Genomic DNA, 21366 nt, shown 5'->3' with positions numbered 1-21366 from the left:
CCCCTGACAGGCCACAGTGTTGATCAACATTGTTGTCCTCTTCCTTGGATATGGATACTATACTCAGTCAAAGATATATAACTGCAGGAAGGAGAGCTGGTCTTTGGCCAGCAGTGTCAGAACATGTTTCTGTTTTGCCAGAATTTCTCTTTGCCCTTCCTAACAGATGTACCACTATTTGTTCTGCAAAGTAGTGGCTGCCAGAGTCCCTCTTTGATGCAAAGGATGATGCTTTACAGTAGGTTAATAAAGGGGACCTGGTTCATGAAATAAAACTCCTTTTGTTTCTGACAGGTACAACTAATCGTCTGTCTCACAAGCTTCTTCTTTTAATAAACAAAATAGAAATCCTCAAATAATCAGATGACCCAAGGATTTAGGTAATATACCAAGCAGTGTCAGACTCCTGACATAATACTGGAAAAGTCTGTGATGCAGCATGCTATCACTATTACCATAATCAGAAACATAGCTTCAGTGTCTTCTTGTGTCAGACCACACAGTTGGTTCAACATCATTTGTGCAATATCTGATGTATTTTCATCTATGTTTCAGTTCCAATCAGGATTGGTAAGCTTTTTAAGTCAGCAGGCTTTCTTGTCATTGCTGTTAACAACTCCTCTCTTCAGTAGCTAACGGAGAGCTCTGGGATACTGTGACATGTCTTTCAAAGTACAATTAGACAAGGAGGTTTGGAAAAGCAGCCAATCCTGTAATCAAAAATAACAGTTTCTCAACAAAACTGAACTCTGAACGACCCTCAATAGAGAGTAATTACTGTGATAGAGGCAGGAACAATAAGAAAAGCATGATAGAATGCTGAACATCTGGTTTAAATTTCTCATAACCAGAGGATCAGCAAAAAAAATGCAGGCCAAGCCTATGCTGGGGCCAGGCATTTGGATCCCACTCAGTGGACCCTGAGCAGCAATAGGGGGGGTGCTGACATGGTTCCCCCTCTCCTCCTGTGCTTAGTAACCCACATGAGGGGATGGAAGGGAGATGTTTTGTAAAAGGAGAGATTTCAGAAACTGAAAGCCTCTTGTGCAAGATGGTCAGCAATTTATGAGACAGGGCTGGTCAGCAATTTATGAGACAGGGCTGAGAGTGATTCAGTGCCAAACACAAAGCCACTGCTGTTGAAGAGTCTTGTGCTCATGGAGATGAGTCCATCCACACCTCTGGCACACCAACTAATATTCAGTGATGCTGGGAAAAGCAAAGAGCTTCTCCCTTCCTCAGAGACCACAGCCACCTCTGTCCACACCCTGCCCTTGCATTCTTTTTTTTCAGGTACTAATGGAGGGAATTTTCCACACAAGGAAAATCATGGACCTTTATTCTCTCTCGGCTTCCAAAGGTCATCTCTGAAATCTAGGCAGCTGACCTGAAGCCCCAAAGGAGCCAGAACCATGGGCACATCTTTCCTGCTTCTACACTCCTTCACGTACTGCCAAGTTCTCACCACAGACAGCCAAGGGTGGCTTTTCTGGATAGACCACAAGGCTGAGTAGATTTCAGCTGGTAAATACCATGTGCCAGGACAGGCTTCAAAAACATCTGAATATCTTTCAGTCTTCATAGTACAACTGGCTCAGAAAAGACTGAAGCTGCCATTTTCTACCAGCTGAGAGTCATTCCTCCAAGGCACAACCATGCATTCTTTGCACAATAGCCAGGAAAGATCTAACTGTTGTCTACTTCTAATAAGCCAAGCATTTTGTGCCAGATAAGTCTTTCAGGCAATTCAGTGGGAACAGACTCGCTAGAAAACATAGGCCTAGGTGTTCAATTCAATCAAAAGCACAGCCCTACATTTCTCATGAATAGCAAGGAAAAATAAAACCACCAAAACAATAAACCAGCAAGCTAATTCAAACTAAAAAGAAAGGAGCAAGTCCATGTAGCACAAAGCCCTGTTCATTCACTGGCAGCCACTTTGAAGAATTAAATGCTAAACAGCAAGCAGGACCGATCTCAGTAAGGTCAACAATTGGCTCTGTCCTATGCTTAATCACCCTTCAGAGAGTGAGTCCTAGGAGATGGAGGCAAGGTAGGGGAGCAGCCCACTTCTCTGCTGCTCACATCATTTGAGGGTAACAGCACTGCATGATTTGAATCCCTTTCCCATATGCCAATGCAGAAGATAATCTGCCTCTAAGAAATGGGTATTTGCTCACAAACATCTGCTTTAGTAATTACTGATGTTAATCTGTCCACAAGGAAGTGCATCATTGTTTTACAGCCAAGCAGTAAATAAAGCGATTGCCAACAAAAAGCTGCATTTAAAGTAACTCCAAGCAACCGTTATTGTCACATCATGCTAAAGAGGCAGTGAAGCCATACTTGTGGTAGTGAATGCTAACTAAAGTGCAGTCCTGGTGTGTTAAGGATGCTAGCAAAATACATTAAAAAACCCACGCCAGCATTCTTCTTCATTCTGAGAAACACAAATGCTGGCACAGCTATCCAAAATTATCAGGGATTTTGTGCAGCCAAACGTCTTTGGCCACTGCATTCATTTATATCTGCTGAAAATAATTCAGCCATTCTCTATTCTTCTCTATTTGTTCACCTGAGCCTGCAGGAGAAATAGCATTCCTGCTTTAGATTTCTAATAAGTAGTTCACAGTGGATAATCTTTCCTTCCCTAGGAATCATTTGGTTCAGAGCTTACCAAGAAAATGAGTTCTCCCCAATCCAACCAAAAGTATAAAGAACACGTTTGAGTTAAGCCTCTGAAGAGAACCAGTGACTTTACAAAGCTAGAAATAAGCCTAAAATTAAGTATGTTTGCATGCTGCACTGAAGCTGGCCCTCCAGCAGCTTGCTGGGGTACATTGTGCTGCCCACTCTCATCTCTTCCAGCAGCAGACTTTCATGTTGAAGTGATATAGTTGGATGTTTCAATACAAGTTTGCTTAGTGGAGAAGCCAGATGATAAAAAAAAAGAGTATTTATTCATGTTGGCCGCAGTCTGCACACAACAAAGGAACAACACGCAGCAAAGAAGCCTGCAAAGACCACAGCTTGTGCTCTAGGGCTTCACAGGTCCCAGGGATGCAAAAGAGGAAAATTTCCTCTGCATCAGCGTGGTGGCTGTGCAGAGCTCTGCCAGGCTCCCCAGGAGAGGAGAGCCAAAACATCTCCGTCCTCTGTACAAATTGAACCACACCTATCCTTCCTTGAAAACACTCATAGCATCACTGCTGCTATGCCCAAGGGCTTTAGGACATACAACAAACGTGGGGATTCAACAGGCATGACATCACTTCTTAAATACGCATAGGTGCATTTCTGATGAAGGTCCTTTGTGGGGAGCAAGACTACAACGCCCTATTGCTTGCACAAAACCACAATTAGAGGGCAATCCCGAACCTAACTTTTGTGTAGGTTGGCACAAGCTCCTTCACCATGTTCCTTTCCAGCAGAGCCAACCAGCTGGGAGCCATAGACCAGGCAGTGTTCAGGGCTTCTTTTTCTTTTTTTGGAGGTTTAGATGCTGCACTAGGTTTAAACCAGTTACAATTTCTGTTCACTCAGCATTTCAGAGCAGTAAATTGTGCTTAGGTTAGGCTTTCTTATTGGTATAGTGAAGCAAAACTGGTCACTGAAAGAAACATCTGAGAGCAGAGAACAGGCTGTTCTCAAGGGGCTGGCTTGCCAGCATAATGCCTGGCTGCTACTCATTAGAAAGGACTTAAGCTCCCTTCTACATTGTGCTTGTTGGATCTGAAACATTGGGAAGGGGGAGGGATGCATAGAATGTTTTAACAGTAGCAAGAGAGAAACCTCTAGGAAGTCAAGGCAGCTTGCCAACGAAACAAGACAGTCACCCACACCACACAGAGACACTTGGCCACAGAGATTTTCCCTAGAGAGGGAAGTGAGACTGCTAACAACCCCAAAACTCACCCCATCAATCAGCTGTACGTACGCTGCTCTACACACATGCATTCAGCAATCCCTCAGGTTTCAGTAAGCCCAGGCACATAAGCAAAGACTCACATTCAGGGTAAGGCTTTTACTCATGAAAGATGCTGGTTATCTGTGAGTTAGGCTGCTTCGCATGAGATGGCCACTGGTTCACTCAGTCATCCAAGAAGGAGAGAGAAAGCCACATCACTGCATGTCAGCAGCCTATGACACAGCCACAAGATGCCAACAGCACGATTTGAAGAGGAACTCTACAAGGGAATGGGGAATAACACGGGACTGTTCTCAGCACCTCGGATGTCTACAATGGTCTGTGAAGCTGCTCACAAACCAAACCACGTGCAACTTCTGCTCAGCAATATGCATAACACGTGCTACTAAAGAAGGGTCCTAACACATTGGCTGGTTAGCTTAGAAGGATTTGTTTGATTGGGAAAAAATAAACTGCTTGAACATATCCCTTCTCAGTTTGCAAGCTGAATACTGATTAGGTTTTAATGAACACGACAGCAGGGCAGGGAGAAGGAAGCTTTAATTTCATTGCAAGTCACTGAAGGGGTTGAGTGCCCAGAAAACTCATCCTATCGCTGTAGAGGAAGATGATCCTGTACTGCTTATGGGCAGTAGAAGCTGCAGGGCTGGTTTCTGTAGGAAAAGCTGCTTTGATCAGGTCTTACTTAAAATCAGAACAGCTCAGCCACAACTAGCAGAGCCCAGTTCCAGCCTGGTTAGACACTTCAGCCTTCTCACAAACCTCAGTGCACAGACTTGACACAGTCACAGTTGTTTGCTCAGCAAATGCCTGCCACTGAAATAATTAAGCTCAGAATTAAGGGGCTTTGCAATAGCTTTGTGAGGAAACATGCAGAGACCCACCACAGGTCTCCCGCATCATCTGTGGCACACTGCTGGTTTTTTGGCTATTAAGTCTTTCACAAGCATTCAATACTAAATTAGGTAACATTTTCTTCATTCTTTACCACTCCAAAAATGCATTTCTTAATGGCACACATCAATGGGTAGCGCTGCTACGGGTCACGTTCCCAAGTTTGCTTAAATAATATGGAAATAAATACAGGGCCTTTTTCTTTTTTAAAGACTATACTTAAGCATGGAAGATTTTGTCAATTGCTCTCAGCTTTAGCAGTTTCTAACTTGCACGTAGAGTTATTCATTGGGCACAGAGTTTAAGATCTTGGCTGCACTTCCCAAAATAATCACCAGTATTGCAGTTGCTTGGAAGTAATCTAGCCACTTCTGTTCCAGAGCCACTATCTGCATTTATCTAATGAGAATTTCATGTAGCCCAGCCCTGCGCTGGTTTCTATAGGGCTGGAAAGCCAACTTTCACAGCTCTAATCTCTGCGAGCCACTCAGGACGGAAACCAGAGCATGCAAATGGTACCAAAGTTTTTCCTGTCACTTAGCAACAAGATAGCAAGGCTCAGATGCTGAAAAGAGAGTGATTGTGCTTCCCAGCGTTAAGTGATTACTTCTGAAATACCTCAAGCTTTAAAGGCAACACAATCTAAATGCTTTGATTTATCTGTTTTTTTAAAAGTTATTTTCCTTAAAACATATCAGTCATAAATCGTGGTTAAATTCTTAAGTTTTCCTCGGCAAAACCGGCAGCCAGAAACAAATGCAGTATAACAACTGACAGGATCTGCAAATATTCATATCACTTCAGAGGCTGAAGCTTAAACAAAATGTACAAATTAGTGTGAAATCTCTTGAAGTAATCAAAATCCCCACGAACTAACAAACCGAACTGCCACGCAGATGTTTGAACAGCTACTTCCTGGTCAGACAAGTAGCCTCGTATGGGAACACCAACACTGTGACTCCAACCCTTCCTCTTTTCAAATGCCAGGGAACTCCACTAGCAGGAGGGACAGAATAAAAAGAAGCGAGGCAGCAAGATGAGGAATTAGTTAACTTCAATGATACTTGATATCTTCTTTCCAGATATCCTGAATCATTTTGTGTCAGGTCAAACTATTACATTAGTCCATTCTGGCCACTAAACTTCAGGACTCCAACCAAACAGACCTACAGCTACTACAAAATCACCCTATAACGAGGCCTTATTTACCATGGCTGCACTTCTCTACAAAAATAGAGAGTGGCTGAGTATGCCTCGAGGCAGTCATTACAAGCCTGCCACAGCCACTTCAGCATCAAGCAGTGCTCCACACCCAGGAGTCCCTCTGTGCTGAGCACAGTCTGTACACAGCAAGAAGCCTGCAGGCACTACATTCCAGCGCTCCACCTTTGGGTATGAAAACCCAGGCAGCCAAATAACATCAGTCTGCCATGTGGGGCGATGCTTTCTCTAATGCCAACAGAAGAAACGGGACTTAACTCCTTAGAGCACTTCATAACTTCCAAATATGAGGATATGTCCCCTCACACGCTGTTGGCTCCATGGAGAAAAAAAATCACTTCTCCTTGAAAAGTAGTCATTGAAACTACTCCCAAAGCCAACTCCCTGATTTCCTTCTAATTCCAGAACAAAATGTTGCTTTGCTTTGATAAGGGGAAAAAAAAAAGCTGAGTAGGTAATGAGTGCATTAAAGCTCTGCCTTCCTGCTGCTTGCCATTGCCTCTCTCTCCCTAGCTCTAGCTATTCATGTAACACAGCAATTTGAAGCTCTCTGAGTGCTAGAAGTTGCTTCTTCTCTGCAGTACAGCATTTGAAGACAGGTGATGATTTCAGTATCTAGCTGCCACTAACTAACTGGAGTTCACTGGGCTGAAGTCAGCTGGCATTGAGTGAGGAGGACCTGTCCTGTGTGATCCTTCTGAACATTTATTGAAGATTAGAACTTCTCTCAACAAGAAAATCACGAATTCAGGGAACCATCAACATTCTTATGTATTGAAATTCTAGTGCAACTCATTGCTTGCAAAACCAGCACAAGCAAGGTTGGTACTCGAGAACACAGAAAGGAACTGAACGCTGCAAATGATTTTTGAACCACAACCCAGACTCAGGAGAGAGAGATCAGAAATAAGCCCCAATACCACTCATTTAATTCCATTATTATTTCCATTAGTATTTCTTTCTTTCTGCCCTCAGCATATTTCCCTTCTTTCATAGGGAGAAAGTCCCTCCAGTAAGCCATTGCTAATGAAGGAAAAGGGCATATTACTTCTAATTCTGATTGATTAGCATTAACAACTCATAGCATGCCATACACTAATCCACCTTCACACATAATTAATGTCCACTTTAATATGGTCAGGAATGCAGGCTCTCCTCTTCCACCCTAAAAGATTTGGACCATAAAAGGGTCCAACATTTCAAGGTCACCTTGAAGTCTGTTTCAGAAATTATTATTTACCCTTTTGCTTACAGGAGAAGGAAAGTGAGCAGTTCCAACTTTAAGCAAGACTAAGACATCCTCTCCCCAGTGCCAGATGAAGACACTTGTTATGGTTCCAGAATCGGTTTCCAGACTTACAAGAGAAACTAAAACAGCCTCCTCTTTTCTGTTATGAAGACTAGTCTGCTGGAAGAGGGAAAAGGCAGGCTGCAAACCTCTTAACATTAGACAGAAAAGACAGAGACAACATCTACACAGCACCTCAGCTGCTGGAACCCCAGGGCCTCCAAAATCTGAATAACTGCCCCGTTCAACAGCCACACCAATTGTCTTGATGGGAATCTGAAGAAGGAAAAATGAAATGGAAGAATTTATTGTAGAATCTATAAAGCACTGAGAGGCACGCACCTTGCAACAACCCCCAGCTAGGCAGAGAGAAGGAAGAAGTGAGCGCAGAAAGAAATGAATCTATGAGAAACTACTTTCAGAACACATGACAGCTCATAGATAAGGGCTCTGATGACCAAACTGCCACACACAGAGGAAACTGAGGAGAAGCTGAGACAGCCTGTGGAAAAAAAATAACAAAAACTGGGATATTTCAGTTGTTCTGCTACTGAAGGTACATCTCGCTCCATCAACCTCTCCAAGTCCCACCAGCCCCACTCTAGCTGTGCTATCTATTGAGTCCTTGCCTAGGAATTTTAAGCAGCAGTTCAGAAATGAGTGTTTTACTGAGTGAGTTGCAAGTTGCTTTGGAGACCAGAAGTTCCACAGTACCTTCATAGTTTGGCCATGCCACCTCTAGCTCTCTATGTCTCTTACTGCCTTCTTAAGTTTTTCTAATCACTATTTGCCACCCAGCAGTTACCTCTGTAACGTGCATGCACAGCACTTACTAAAGGCTGGCAAACACAGATAAGTGAGTCCACACTATGAGGCATGACTTGAGGTGTGGCTCAAAGGAATGCCTCTCTCCACTCCTTTCCTCACAGCCATTCCACTCTTACTTGTTTGTGAGGCAGATGCTGGCAGGGCTGGGATAGCTCAGCCTACCTTAGGGACTTCCATGGCCTCACTTGCTGGCAGTATGTAGCATTTGTTTCCATCTCTACCAAATGCCTGTGGAAAAAAATAATAAAAACTGGGATATATATAAGACAATATAATGCTAATGAATTTATCACAGGATAATACAGGTTTTCAAAGAGATTTCTAGAGGTCATCAAGTCCAGCTCCTTGACCAAAGAAGATCCAGTCCAATCAGGTTCCTCAGCGTCTTGTTCAACGGCTGGTAAACCTAGAAAGCAATTATCTCTGTTGGCTTAAAATGGGAGTAAAGCTACCCCTGCCCAAACCTGCTGGCAGTTTGTCCTATATGTTGTTTAATGTTGGCCCTTGACTCACGTATTTATACTACCCAGTGCATACAGGGCCTTTTGAGGTTAAACTGAGAAGGACCTAAACAGAAAAGATTGATTGCTAACCATCTATATGGCCTCAAGGTCCTGGACAGCCACAGGTCTACAGCTCTGAAGACAAGGACTCTGATAAATAATCTCTACCAAGCGGCTGAAGACATTTGTTTCTATCTCATACATGATTTTTGGAGCTCCAAATCTTAAACTGAGGATATCCAACCTTATCAAAGTAATAAAAGACATCTGGAAAAGGAAAATTATGCCAAAAGTAGTACATTTGTCTCATCTTTAAAAGTTAAGGTCCAGGTCTAAAATCATCATTTTGCCCATGGATATCTTGTGTATGCAGTTAAAGATATGCAATATCAGCACCATCTTTCAGGTGGCCAGACAACAGTGTTTATGTATAGATAGACACAAATAAATGCTTCTTTTATAAATGCTTCTCACTGAATAGGAACCCAAGTATGGTATTTATCATGACATGGAAAGGTCTGAGAGCTTAGCTTTGGAAAAGCTGAAAAGAATCATTACTGACCTATTTCTAAACTTCAAGTAGAAGATGCTTTCTTTTTCTCTCCAGCATGGCAGCCCAGCAGTTGGCCGTGTTGCCCTCTACCTTACCCTGTGTTTGTCTGAGCCAGGCAATCTCAACTGAGAGCTGCAGGAAGGTAGTGGCAGAAGTGGCAGAAAGTCTGGTGACATCACATCCCCCCAGGATCCTAAAGCATGGCTGCCTGCAGATGCTAGAAGCAATCAGCAAGGGTTGTTGTAGAGTTCAGTACTGGCTGGAAGCGCCACCTACCACCCCTGGTCCTGGGAGAGAAACTATATTTGTTCCAAAGTAGACATTCCTAGAGCAGGACAGCAGACTCTGGACAGGAGCCAGTGGTTGCATTGACTCCAAAGAAACTATTTCATACACAGCTGGGATATGTGGAGATACACAAACTTCACATAATCTTCCCTTTCTTTTTTTCCTGCACTCATAGCAATCATATATACCTCAGGATTTTCTTTAGATGGGCTGTTGGCCTTGGACAGCACTACATGCTGGTTCCTCACCTTCCCAAGACCTCCCAAGTGTATGCTCCCACCACAAGTTTTCTGAGTAGGTCGTACTCACTCCACTATTGATTCTTAGGACTCCAACAAGCTCTGCAGACCTTTTCTTTCTGCAGAAGGGGGATACAGATCACCACATGAATTTAGGAGTCAGTCAGGATGGTCAGAAACTTGATCTCTTTTGCAGGATGCTGGGCAGGACAAAGCCCTGGGACACAACAGAGCTTCTGTTCTTATCACTAGTTGCTAGAGTGGCTGGGGCTCGAAACATCCATGCTGGAAGGACTACACTCTGATTAGGTGCTTCAGATAGGGCTGTGCCCAATACAGTCAGCTCCCAGGCACAACATCATAAGCCTGCAACAAATGTGTTTAGACCTTCATCTTCCACATTTCAGAAAGCATCACTGTCTGGGCTAAGCTGGCACCTCAGTTTGAATCAGCCTTTTAGCTTCAGGAACGGTGTGCAAAAAAACCCAGACTACAGACTGCAACACAGGTAACAACGTAAAATCATCATTCCCATGTCGTACAAGTAGGGGATAGAAGAGAGAAGGATCTCCTTGCCTTTCATCCTTCAACTTCTTTCACACCATCCAACAGCTTCATTGGCAGTACGGCCCCCTACAGGCCCTCAGGTCTGCTTGGAGAACACAAATTCCATCCCCCCAAAATTCATACATTATGCATGTCTTTCACCAAAAATTCAGCTATATCCTCAGAAAAACAGAACTAGACAACAACAACTTCTCCAGTCACGAGATGATGAACTCAAATGTGACTTTGGGTAACTGTGCTGAGCCACTCGGAAACTATGTGCGCTCAGCTGATGCAAGGCAGATCTCCAGGTGCACCATTGCCTACCCAAAGTGGAATTTTCCAGCACCAGATGTAAAAAAGAAGCTGGGAAACAACAGATCAGATGAAGAAGCTAAAATGAGGAAAGGGAGAAAACACCAAAGCCAAGGTCTACGTCAAAACCTAACCAAACTGAAGTACTCAGGCAGAAACATTAAAACCAAGGGGGAAAGAAGAGTGAACCAAAAGAGATTCAGAATGAAATTCTTAACCCAGAAGGTGAATGAAGCGCAACAGGAGGCAACGTGAGATGGAAGTGATGCTAAAATGCAGTTGAAAAAGAGGTATTCTAACTAAATATTTCACAGAAATGATGACTTCTGATGAAAATCAGTAAGGCCTGACTAAAGAGAAGCTAAACTGATTCTGAAACCATGTGCCCTCATTCCAGCAGTGAGAACCAAAAAGTGAGATATTGATACATCTCCAAATGACGGACTAAACCAGTCTAAGGCTGTTTATTTGCTGTCTAGATTTTAAAGCTGTGAACCAAGTTTTCCGTTGTGTTTGGGTTCGATTTCGACATCCTATCTGGAACACTCCGCTCATGTTTTCATGTTTTTCTAAGCAACCAGGAGGATTAGAAATTTACTTCTTTTTTTTTTTAATGAGAAAATGGAGATTCTTACATAATACCTTCCTTCCAGCAGCGGGGAATCCAAGAAAAGATATATAAAACATCTCAAGACTGCTGACACAACCATAACGCTTAGTAACAATACACCATAAAAAATGCTGTCCATTTCCCTTCCACACATAACTCTTATTTTTATAATTCATTCTCTCTGCCAAAGAGTTTACTGCAGTGTTTACCGAAGCAGTGTACTGAAATGAACTATTTGCAGCTTCTTTAAAGAACTTCCATCAAAGCATGTCTTGGATGGTTCAACAAGGAAATATCAGCGATACTACACCTGTCACGGACAGACAAACAACATCTGTGCTTGGATGCAAACAAGACATTGTTTTATGGAGCAGCAGCGCTCCCAAGACCATCACAAATTCACAAGGTGCCTCCAAGTGCCAGATTTTATGCTCACATCTCAAAGTCGGCTCAAGCAAGTGGAAAATCACAAGTAGACATGGAGTCCCTTAATGATTTCATCAATTGCTTAGAAGAGTCCTGGGCTGTGTTTGTTCTGGCAAGTACATGAAATATCTAAGCCTCAGGAAAATGCAACTGTGTTGGAGCCTGTAAATAAATGATGAAGCAAGTTCTCCCCCTCTAGAAGAGCCCTGGCTCTTTTCTTTGCATGTGAATATTCACACCTGATTGCATGGTGGCATATGCTGATCTTGTGATAGGTATGACCCCAAATGCACTCTAATCTTTGAAACATTTCCCCAGACCCTCACCAGCTGCAGATGCTCCACTCTTTGGAACTACCTTTTGGAGTAGAATTGCTTCCAGGCTGCCTGTCTCCCCAGGGCTTTGGTGCTCTGATGCAGTTACATTGCAGCTTTGTTGCAGCAGTAGGGTTCCTCCAAGCTAAAACCCTGTTCTGGTGATCTCTGAAGGGATGTGTTCTTTAGGGATAAGTTTCTAGGGAAAATCTGAATAACAACAATGCTTCACAAAAATGCAACCTTTTTCAGTTTAATGTGCAACTTGTTTAGCTAACAATTGCTGCAGCGTTAGAAACTGTTCTCATCTATGCTAATGATCTTTTATGCTGCTCTGGACCCTTCATGAGGCACCAGCATAATTCAAACCCCATGTAAAATCCCAGCATACTGGTGAGAATCGGGTGCTGCACCCAGAGCAAGGAGGTCAGTGGGACAAAGAGCACCTTGCCTTAGCAATTCTGCCCAGCCCTGCATTCCCAAGAACGTACCCATTCCAGGGTCTCCCATAAACTGCTGGAGCTGCTGTCCTCTCTCATTGCAAACACAGATGTACATGACCAAGCAGTACTTAGGACTGTTACTGGGATAGCTTAGGGCCATCTGCTTTACATGCTGCTCCTCCCCAGAGCAGCTGGAACTGAGCAGAGGTGATAATGTTGCCAAATGGGCCTGTCTCCCCAGGTGATTGCTAAAAACTCCTGAGTCCTCCCTTCCTTAAACTAAGCAACCTTCCAGCTCCCTGTATATTCCCTTGAAGATCATGCTTTTTAATTTAACATAAGCCTTTCTCTTTACCTGCTATCCCTGTTTCCCCCTTGTGGCTGCAGGCCATTGCAGCCCACCTCCCAAGACCAGATGTGGGACTCCGAGCAAGAAGCAAGATGAGCAGTGGAAAACAACCCTAGGTCTCCACCAGACTCTTTTGAGAGCATCAATAGCTACAAAAACTCCCACCAGACTGAGCTGTGGCACCAGGAAGCAGGGAGCTTGATGGTTCCACATCATCTTCTCCAGGAAAGAGCAGGGATTTTGAACAGAATTCCATCTTGGCCACAGCTACAACCAAATGTGACCCTTCTTCATCTTCAGCCAACAAGGCAAGTTGGGAAGTGGTCAGTCTTTAGGCCATGGCTGCACAGTTAACACCCAGTGGTCTGAGGCTTTAGTGGTAAAGGCTTTTTCTAAGTGCGGAATGAAGGCAAGACATCACATCACCCCTCGGGGAAAGGAACACAGTCATTTCCCAGTGTTTACAGTCATTGACAGTGTTTACACTGTAACATTCAGGTTGCTCAGCCAGGTACAGCTTTCAGTTATCAGTTTCACATTTAAGCCATTCACTGAAATAAATTAATTACCCATTTTTTCCTCCAGGTGTGAAAGACTTCTCAGCAAAGCAGAAATGGTGGTGGTAGGGGGTGATGTACATGTGAAAGAGCCAGATATAAGCGGGGATGGGAGCAAAGGGCTGGCAGGGAGGAGAGCAGGTCATAAAGGGCAGAAATAGATTTTTCTGGTGAGTTAACCTAGTAATCAAACAGGAAGTGTTATCATGTGTGATTACAAAGTCTAATTAGTATCAATCAAAAACTCCTTCATGTGATAACACTGTTTATAGAAGCCCTTACTATGAGGGCAGGTTTGTGGTGGAGGCTGTATTCCCATGTTGATCAACATTTCCTCACCCCTGGACTGGTGTGAAGGATGGGAGCTCTCTGGTGGCAACATGTGGACTTGCAAAGATGGATGCCCCACTGCTTTTCCTTACCCATGTGGAAAGGCATGTGAGCACAGTAGAAAAACAGTCCTGTGCTGCCCTCTCCTAAAGGAACTCCAACCAAAGCATGTCTCCGCAGAGAACAGCTTAACTAAACACAGAACAATATGCTTTTATCTGCAGGGCTGCCTATTTCAGAGCCTGACACAACTCCTAGCTTATAGCCTGCTCCTCACCATGCTTTCTCCACACATTAGCAGTGCGAGAAAGCAGGGAGGCTGATGGAATGTCTCATGGGAAGGCAAGGGCAAAGTGAAAAGGAAGGGGGTGAAATCAATCTGCTCTCTAACCTGTCAGCTGAGGGCAAAAATGCTCCAGTCATCTCCATCCAGGTATTACAGGACCCACAAGACCCAGTCAACAAACAAGACAATCTGTATGAGAAATAGCTTAAACTGCCATTACTTCGTGGCTCTCCAAAGGACCTAGCAAAGAAAGACAGCAGTTACATAAGGCCCAGCATGCAGATGAACAGTACCCACCTCCTGGCCCAAGATCAGCTGCCCCTCTGCAAGGTGTCATGAATGCTCAGAGTCTTCCAAAGTTCAAATAGTGATTAATCTAACCCAGTATGGATGAGATCCCTGAAAAGTTATTCAAACAGAGGGACTATGTCAAAGTCAGGATGTTTCTACTCTGCACATTTGGAAGCTGGAGACTGCTGAGCAGATCTGCTGCTGGCTCATTGCATTCATCCATCCTTCTCTAGGGACGCTAGGTCAGATGGACCTCTGATGAGACCTCAAGCAGCTCTGATAGAAGCAGAGCTACCACATCCCTAACCCTAGCAGAACTTGTCCTTGGAGAATTCCCTCTGCAGCCCCATAATGCTTCTTCCCACTCTAAGAAACTGTGTCAGAATCCACCTAGAGCTCGCCAAGTCTGCTAGCTTAAGCCTCTCTGGAAGAGGTGATCCCAGCAGCTGGAGAAACAAGCACATTATGCATGCAGGAAAAGCCACGGGGGAGTTAAGGCCACAGAAAAGAAGCCCAGCTGCAAAAACTTACCTCACTTATCTGGCTAAGAAAGTCAGCACTGCTCTCCTACAGATGTGAAGAGAAAATACATTCATGCCACAAGATGGTGCCCTGCCTTCACGGCTGGCCTGCACCTTCTGCTCTGTTCCACCTGTGCTTGGTGGGCGCTGTCCTGCAAACTGCAGTGGGAGATGAACCCCAGCTGCACTTTGCCTGCCCAGCAGGCGGTCTGAGGTGGTCTGGGACCCTCTGTACCTCAAACAGGCTAAGCTGGATTTGAATCCAGGGATGAGAGCTGGAGAACCCAGCTAGAGGCACAGCTAAGCTCAGCAGCACCAGTCTGAGCTCCATGAAAGTGCCGTGTGTTGGAAGAAAGACTTCGGAGATGGGGGAGCACGGTCCAAGGATTGGGTTTTGGTTATATTCAGTCCTTAACGAATCCTAGGGACGGATGGCATGGGAGCCTGCCAGAGGGAGAAGCTGCTCCAGCAGGCCAAAGAGCCCACACAGCACCAACAGGCTGCCTGTGCTTCCTGGCCTTCTCTGGCACTGCAGCTGTGACCACGCATCTGCAGCTTCCACGTATGGCAGCCGTGACCACTGCCTGAGCACTGAGCTGCCTCTCTGGCAATGCTCATGGCTGGCTGATGAAGGCTGGAAATGTGGCATCACTCAGCTGGCCACCTCATCAGACCAGTGGCCCTCCTCCAGCCAACACGGCAAACACAGGCCTCCACTGTGAGATCAGAATAGACCTAAGAGTGGGGTGGAAAAGGTCTGTGAGTGGAACCACTCACAGACCCTGTCTGCCAATGGAGGCCGTCCCACAGCCACTTTCTTGAACAAAGCCAGCCACAGCAGGATGACACAGCTCACCACGGCCCAACCAGCAGCACAGCTGGCTGGCAGAATTGCTACCAAGCCAGTCGCGACCCCATTCTTGACCCACACAGAGACCACATCCTGCAGGCCAACCATGCCCACAACACAGAGAAAGAGAGCTCGGAGATGGTCAGAGCTCCCTATCCACCCAAGGACTGCCATTACATGAGGAAGGACAGCTGGATCCTCTTCTTCCCCAGAGTCTGTGCCCACAATGTCCTCCCACTCCTCAATAGGAATATTGTCTGTATGCACCCAAGGTCAGTTCATCAGGAAGGTAACACCCTTTTTTACATTACCCAATGTATCAGAAGCCAGATGGAATAAGCAAGCACAACTTGTGGGCTTCACAGGCACTGGCAGTGCTGCACAGCCTGCAGTCAGGGCTGGGCTTTGGAAATGAGTGACTGCCTCTGTGTACCTGCCTCCAGTAACCACCTGGATGCAGTAGGCATCCAGAGCAGCACCCTCTGCCTCATCACAAACCTTTCCAAAAACCACATGCAGTGTTATCACATTATCTTTGAAGAGAGCTTCATTAACCCCCTACAAACCTCCCCCAAGACTTTCCCAGCTCTCAGGCTGCTGTTGATGAACACCCTTCCTGCTGACTAATATGGTCTTGTTGCTTCCTTTTTCATTACCCCATGCTCTTCTTATCTTACAGTTAGATAGTAAGCAGATTAGGGCACGGATTTGCCAGTCGATGACTGTGCAGCACCTCACACGACTGGTGATACGTGTGGTAGGGCTAATTCTCATGCCACCCCATTGTACCCTCAGAAACCCTCCTGATAATGAACTTTTAACCATCCCCAAGCCCCCCCCCCCATTCCCAGACAAGTTCCTCAGCCCCAAGGAACACAAACAAGTCTGAAGTTCCCAAGTCAGAAGAAACACCACCAAGAGGTTTTGTCATTATTCTGATGCAGCCAAGTACAAAGCCTGTCACGAAGACAACCGACTGCAACAACTTTCTTCCTGGGTTGCAGTGTGAGAGTAGTGGGAGTTAATTAAGTCAGGAAAAATATATATATATTAATGACATTGCTGAGAGATGTCAGCGGCAACCACCTCCACACTGGAACAAAGCCCATATGAGCCACAAGTGCTTATTCTCTAAGAAACTCTTGCAGCCGTGCTGCTTTCAACAGTATTACCACCTTACACACTCAGAAAAATGGCCTAAAGGTTAGGGTGTTACCTCATAAATGGCAACGAAGGCTGCATCAGCCTCACTGTGGATTTCCTGCCTGGGGCTGGGAGCCCTGCCCCTCTATAAAATCGGTGACAAACACAGCTCTGTGTCACAGCAAAAGCTCAGGAGCACAACCACACTCAGCACAGCAAATCATTCCGATAGTACAGCCAGAGATTCTGCTCAAACCTTTACCCACTGCCTAAGAACAGTTCAAGGCCTCAGTGTGCTTAACATGCATCTCAGACAGAGGGGAATTTAACATGCAGTTCATGCCTGCACGGGAAGCCAACACATCATTTTAAGTTTTGCTTGTTGCCTACTTTGATTATTTAAATGAGACAGGAGTGGTGGTTAGTCTTTAAAGTGATTCGGGGGCAGGAATTGTTTCATTCTCATCATACAGGGGTGCTCTGTCGGCAACAACAGAAAAAGAAGAAATAAAGAGGCCAGGTAGGAGAGTAGCTTGGTGACATTCTTGCATTTTTAAATTAACACGGGGCTGTTGTATTCCCAAACTGCCTTCTCATTTTATTCCCTCCTTTGTCCTGCTGGTGGTCAGAATGCCACCGGGTGGTAACGAAGGAGCTCAACACCTACCCCAGCACTCGATCTGGTTCTGATGAGGTTGATAAAACTGGCCAGGATTCACAGCAGCAAGCAGGGTCAGATTCTGCTCCAAACGCTCATAGCCTGCAGTGGAAATTAACCAATTAAGTTGGACTGCAACACGCAGCAATTCTGGAACTTGAGAGCAAATTAAAAATTAATGCAAGTTCTGGCATTTATCTGTAGCAACTCGTGACGGCCTTTTAATTACTGTAAAAATAAGCAACATGCAGCTCTGATCTCCACTATATCTCCAATTGACTTAGAGGAACACCAGCACTTCACAGATGGGAAACTAAAAGGCAAGACAGCTTGCTAGCCTCACCCAAGAGGCCAGGGCAGGGACTTGGGCTGGACTCCAGGCTCCTGCACACTGCTGGCTGTGCATCATCAGCTCCTCAGCAAGGGAACGGAGCATAGCAGCGCTTCTGGAAAACACCTTTAGGAGCACCTCCTCCCCTAACATTTCCCCATACGTTTTGATTCCAACACATCTACTAAGCTCAGTGTTTCAGCAATGCACTGCAGCGGGTTTCTCCCTGCTTTGTTTCTGCCAGTGAAAGAGCTCTGACTGTAAGGTTTACAGAGACTTTCTGTTCCTGTCTAAAATTATCTTTGCTGAGCCTCGCAATGCCAAGAGCACAGAGCCAATATTCCATAAACCCTATGAAAAAAACGGACTACTGAATTTCAGGCAGACAGAGCGAATTTGGTCATAGCAGCATCCATGAGTGGAACTCACAGCCCCTACCTCGTACAAACGGGACCACCCTGTTTCTTTGCTGCCTGAGAGCACACAAAGGCAGGGCCTGACCCTGCCTGCCAGGAGGGCTGTCCAACCCAAGAGGAGTCTCCATGATCCCCGCGATGGAAGAGTGGCAAACTGGGGGAGCAGGGTAAAAAGGTATGAAAAGGCAGCAGGTGGGGACAGACAGATGGGGAAGCAGGGGGCTAAGAGCGAAACAACAGTCATTAGCATAAGCAGCAGCAGCCTCAGCTCACCAGCTGCTTTGCCAATTGTATGCCTCCCTGATTTCCAACAGCAAAGAAGCAAATTGCCTAAGAGTAGCTTTAACTGCCTCACTGAACTGAAAGTACTGGGGGGAAAAGAAATGATTTCTGTGGTACAAAAAGAAAAAGGCTTGCAGGGCTGCCATGTAGAGGTTTGCCTAAGTAAGGCATGGAACAGGCGGCTCAAAACAGCCACCAAATACTTGAGAGCGAAAGGCTAAAAAAGGAAGGTTTCAGAGGAGGAAATGAGTCAGTAGCTTGGAGACAGGAGGGGGAGTACACATAGCTGAGGCATACAAAGCAAGCAAGTAGTCACCATCTCAGATGCTAGCAAGACAGTGAGGTGGAGACAGTATTGATCATGTTAGACTCCTGTAGATGCACAGGCGACCATTTACATTGATCATGCTAGGGTTGGAAGCAGTCCTTCACTCAACAGAAAGTGGATGGCTACAGCTCATGCAGGTGTTTTAGACTGGAGCCAAAGAAGGCAGTTACCAGCAGCAATAGCATTGCTGAAACTTCTCAGCCTTTCTTGTGGGGAGAAAGGTGGATTTTTTGGAAGGAGGTTTCAGGTAAATTGCAAATACAGTTTGCCATAAGAGAGGAAGGGGTATCTCAAGGGTATTCACCTTTTGAGGTGGCTTGTCTGAACATCCAGCTTCAGCTTTCAGCCTGGCTTATTCATAGCAGTAACGCTGGGGAAAAAAGGACAAGGCTTCATCAGTACCTGAAAGACACAAGTTTGTTTTTACAGAAACCTCAATTTCTAAAGTGCATTTGTAAGCAATCTGCAGTGTTCATTTCTTTCCTCTTCATAACTTCACATTGCACTTACATCCTGGGGCCAAAGGGGAAAGTCTCAGCTCACGGAAGCCTTGCTCACTCATACGCCATCACAGCAGCTGGCTATAAGAGGCATTAGCAGAGCAGCAAGCCACAGGGGGTTGGTGTCAGTGTGGCAATAAGCCAATACAGGGCACAACTTCCTCATTATTCTCTCAGGTCCCTGTTCCATCAAAAGACAGGGCTGATGATCAGAGGAAGTAAAAAAGAAGCACCAAAATTCCCTCTCACCCACACCAAAACAGGGAGCTCCTCCTTGGTTCAGGCAGCCAGAAGACAGTTTTAGTTCAAAGCCTGTGAGGAACAGGCTGCTCAGGACTGGAAAAACAAACTCCCTGTCCCCTACAGGAAAAGCAGCACAGGATCTCCACAGAGCAGGGGTTCCCAAACCATAACAAACTCAAATTGCACCGCTACTCATCAACAGCGAATGCCACACAGCTACCAGTACAGAGCCAGAGCTCAGTGCCCGTGTTGGTACTGCAGGTAGAGCCCACAGAGCTAAGGTCCCACCACAAGCCAGGCAGCTGCCAGTGCCCCTTGGCTTCTTCAGAGCACCACAGCCAAACGTTGTGCCTCACCAGGCTATGCTGGCCTGTCTTTTGGTATAGTGTCTTCGGTGAAGTCTTTCAGAAAGCCATCATGGTTCTCAGTAATGTGTCCTTCCCAGAGCAAGCATGTCTTTCACATCAGACAGAAACAAGTGAGTCCTTGCTAAGGCTCCTCCTTGTTGAGTTTCTTTTAACTCGTTAACATACCTTCTCGACTCACTGCAGTGTGCCCAGAAACCCAAGTCCTAGTGAAACAGGCTGAGCCAACAGCCCAGTTTCAATTCATTTTCCCTTATAAGTATACAACACAAAACAGCCCCAGTTCTCATGGCCTTACATCATCCCTTCACCTCCTCTCCAGGATACTTTATTTCTACACCTTTCTCTCTCATAGTGAAACCAAATCATTAAGAGTAAGCTCAGAACAGTGACAGACAAATCACCCACAGCAATTCAAACCGAAAAGCACAGCTGCCCATGTTATGTGCTCCAGTTCTGTGCAGAGGCTCCAGCAGCCCAACAACATGGAGGTGTTCAAGAAAGGCACAGATGTGGCACAGAGGGACATGAGTTAGTGGGTGTGATGGTTTGATGGCTGGACATGAAGGTATTTTTCAATCATAATGATTCTGATTCTATCATGTGGTTGAAAGCAGCAAGGTAAATGCCTTATATCTTTATTACGGGCTCTTTATGCTGGCTGTAAGCTCGGTTAAGCCGTGCTGCCTCATGGCTCAGCCCTGACACACACTATGAAGCCTCGCTTTGTTTGCTGCTGCCACAGACACACACATCGCTGTGCTGCTGGGCGCTGCCCATCACTGCACGGCCATGGCAGCTCAGAGCACCACAATCAGCATCTTGCGACAAAACACGCCCATCTCTACTACTTTTTAACACAGAATGCGCTCTGTGAGCAGCTCAGCGTGCTTACAAGCACCCCAACAAGGCAGCGCCATGTCTGTAATGGCAGCGTATCTCCGCACAGCGCCCTTTGTCTGACAGAACGAGCCGGCCGCCCCAGCCCGCGCCCCCAGCCCGCCGCAACTCTCGCGGGATTTCCGCCGCCCTCCGCGAGAACGGCAGCGGCAGCCAATGAGCAGCGGCCGACTGAGATCGCACCAAAGTAGGTATTAAAAAACGCTCAAAGAGAGAAAAAAAAGCCCCGTGCTTCCTCCTCCTCCTCCGCCCATCACCGCCCATTTCAGCACATCACACCCATTCCAGCCCATTCCGCCCCTCCCCTCGGCCTCATTCCCCCACATTCTCACACCCGCTCCCCGTGTTCTCCACACACCCGTCCCCTCCTCCCGACCACCCGCACCCTTTTACCCCCTTTTACCCCCCCTATTTTGTCGCTCCCCCCCCCTCAGGCCGCCCCCCACGCACACACCTTGGGGCAGGTAATCCCGCCCCCCTCGCACACCGCCCGCCGCCATTGGCCGGCCGGCACGGGGCGCCCGTCAATCACCGCGCGGCGCGCCCTGTGATTGGACGGCACACGGGCAGGCGAGCCAAGGGAGCTCTCCCCCCTTTGCGGGCGGTGTGTGGGTGGTGTT

At 46.0% G+C, this 21366-nt stretch overlaps 1 long non-coding RNA gene across 4 annotated transcripts; it reads right to left on the bottom strand.

The window, feature by feature from the left end:
- Positions 1-309: 309 nt before the first annotated feature.
- Positions 310-21296, bottom strand: LOC116653173. 4 transcript variants are annotated; one of them, XR_004306626.1, is made up of 6 exons: positions 21201-21296; positions 19043-19108; positions 17391-17483; positions 8322-8387; positions 7527-7607; positions 310-710 (listed from the first exon to the last, which is right to left on the bottom strand). It is a non-coding gene; the product is annotated as an uncharacterized LOC116653173 (long non-coding RNA). The 4 variants fall into 4 exon arrangements; XR_004306624.1 differs by having other exon boundaries at positions 19043-19140; positions 21201-21284; XR_004306623.1 differs by lacking the exons at positions 7527-7607; positions 21201-21296 and adding an exon at positions 19249-19820 and having other exon boundaries at positions 19043-19140.
- Positions 21297-21366: the final 70 nt, after the last annotated feature.

This window comes from Coturnix japonica, chromosome 3 (assembly GCF_001577835.2).
Source record: "Coturnix japonica isolate 7356 chromosome 3, Coturnix japonica 2.1, whole genome shotgun sequence".
Lineage (NCBI taxonomy): Eukaryota > Metazoa > Chordata > Aves > Galliformes > Phasianidae > Coturnix > Coturnix japonica.
Note: the sequence above shows the minus strand (reverse complement) of the source record. Positions and strands in the feature narration are given on the sequence as shown.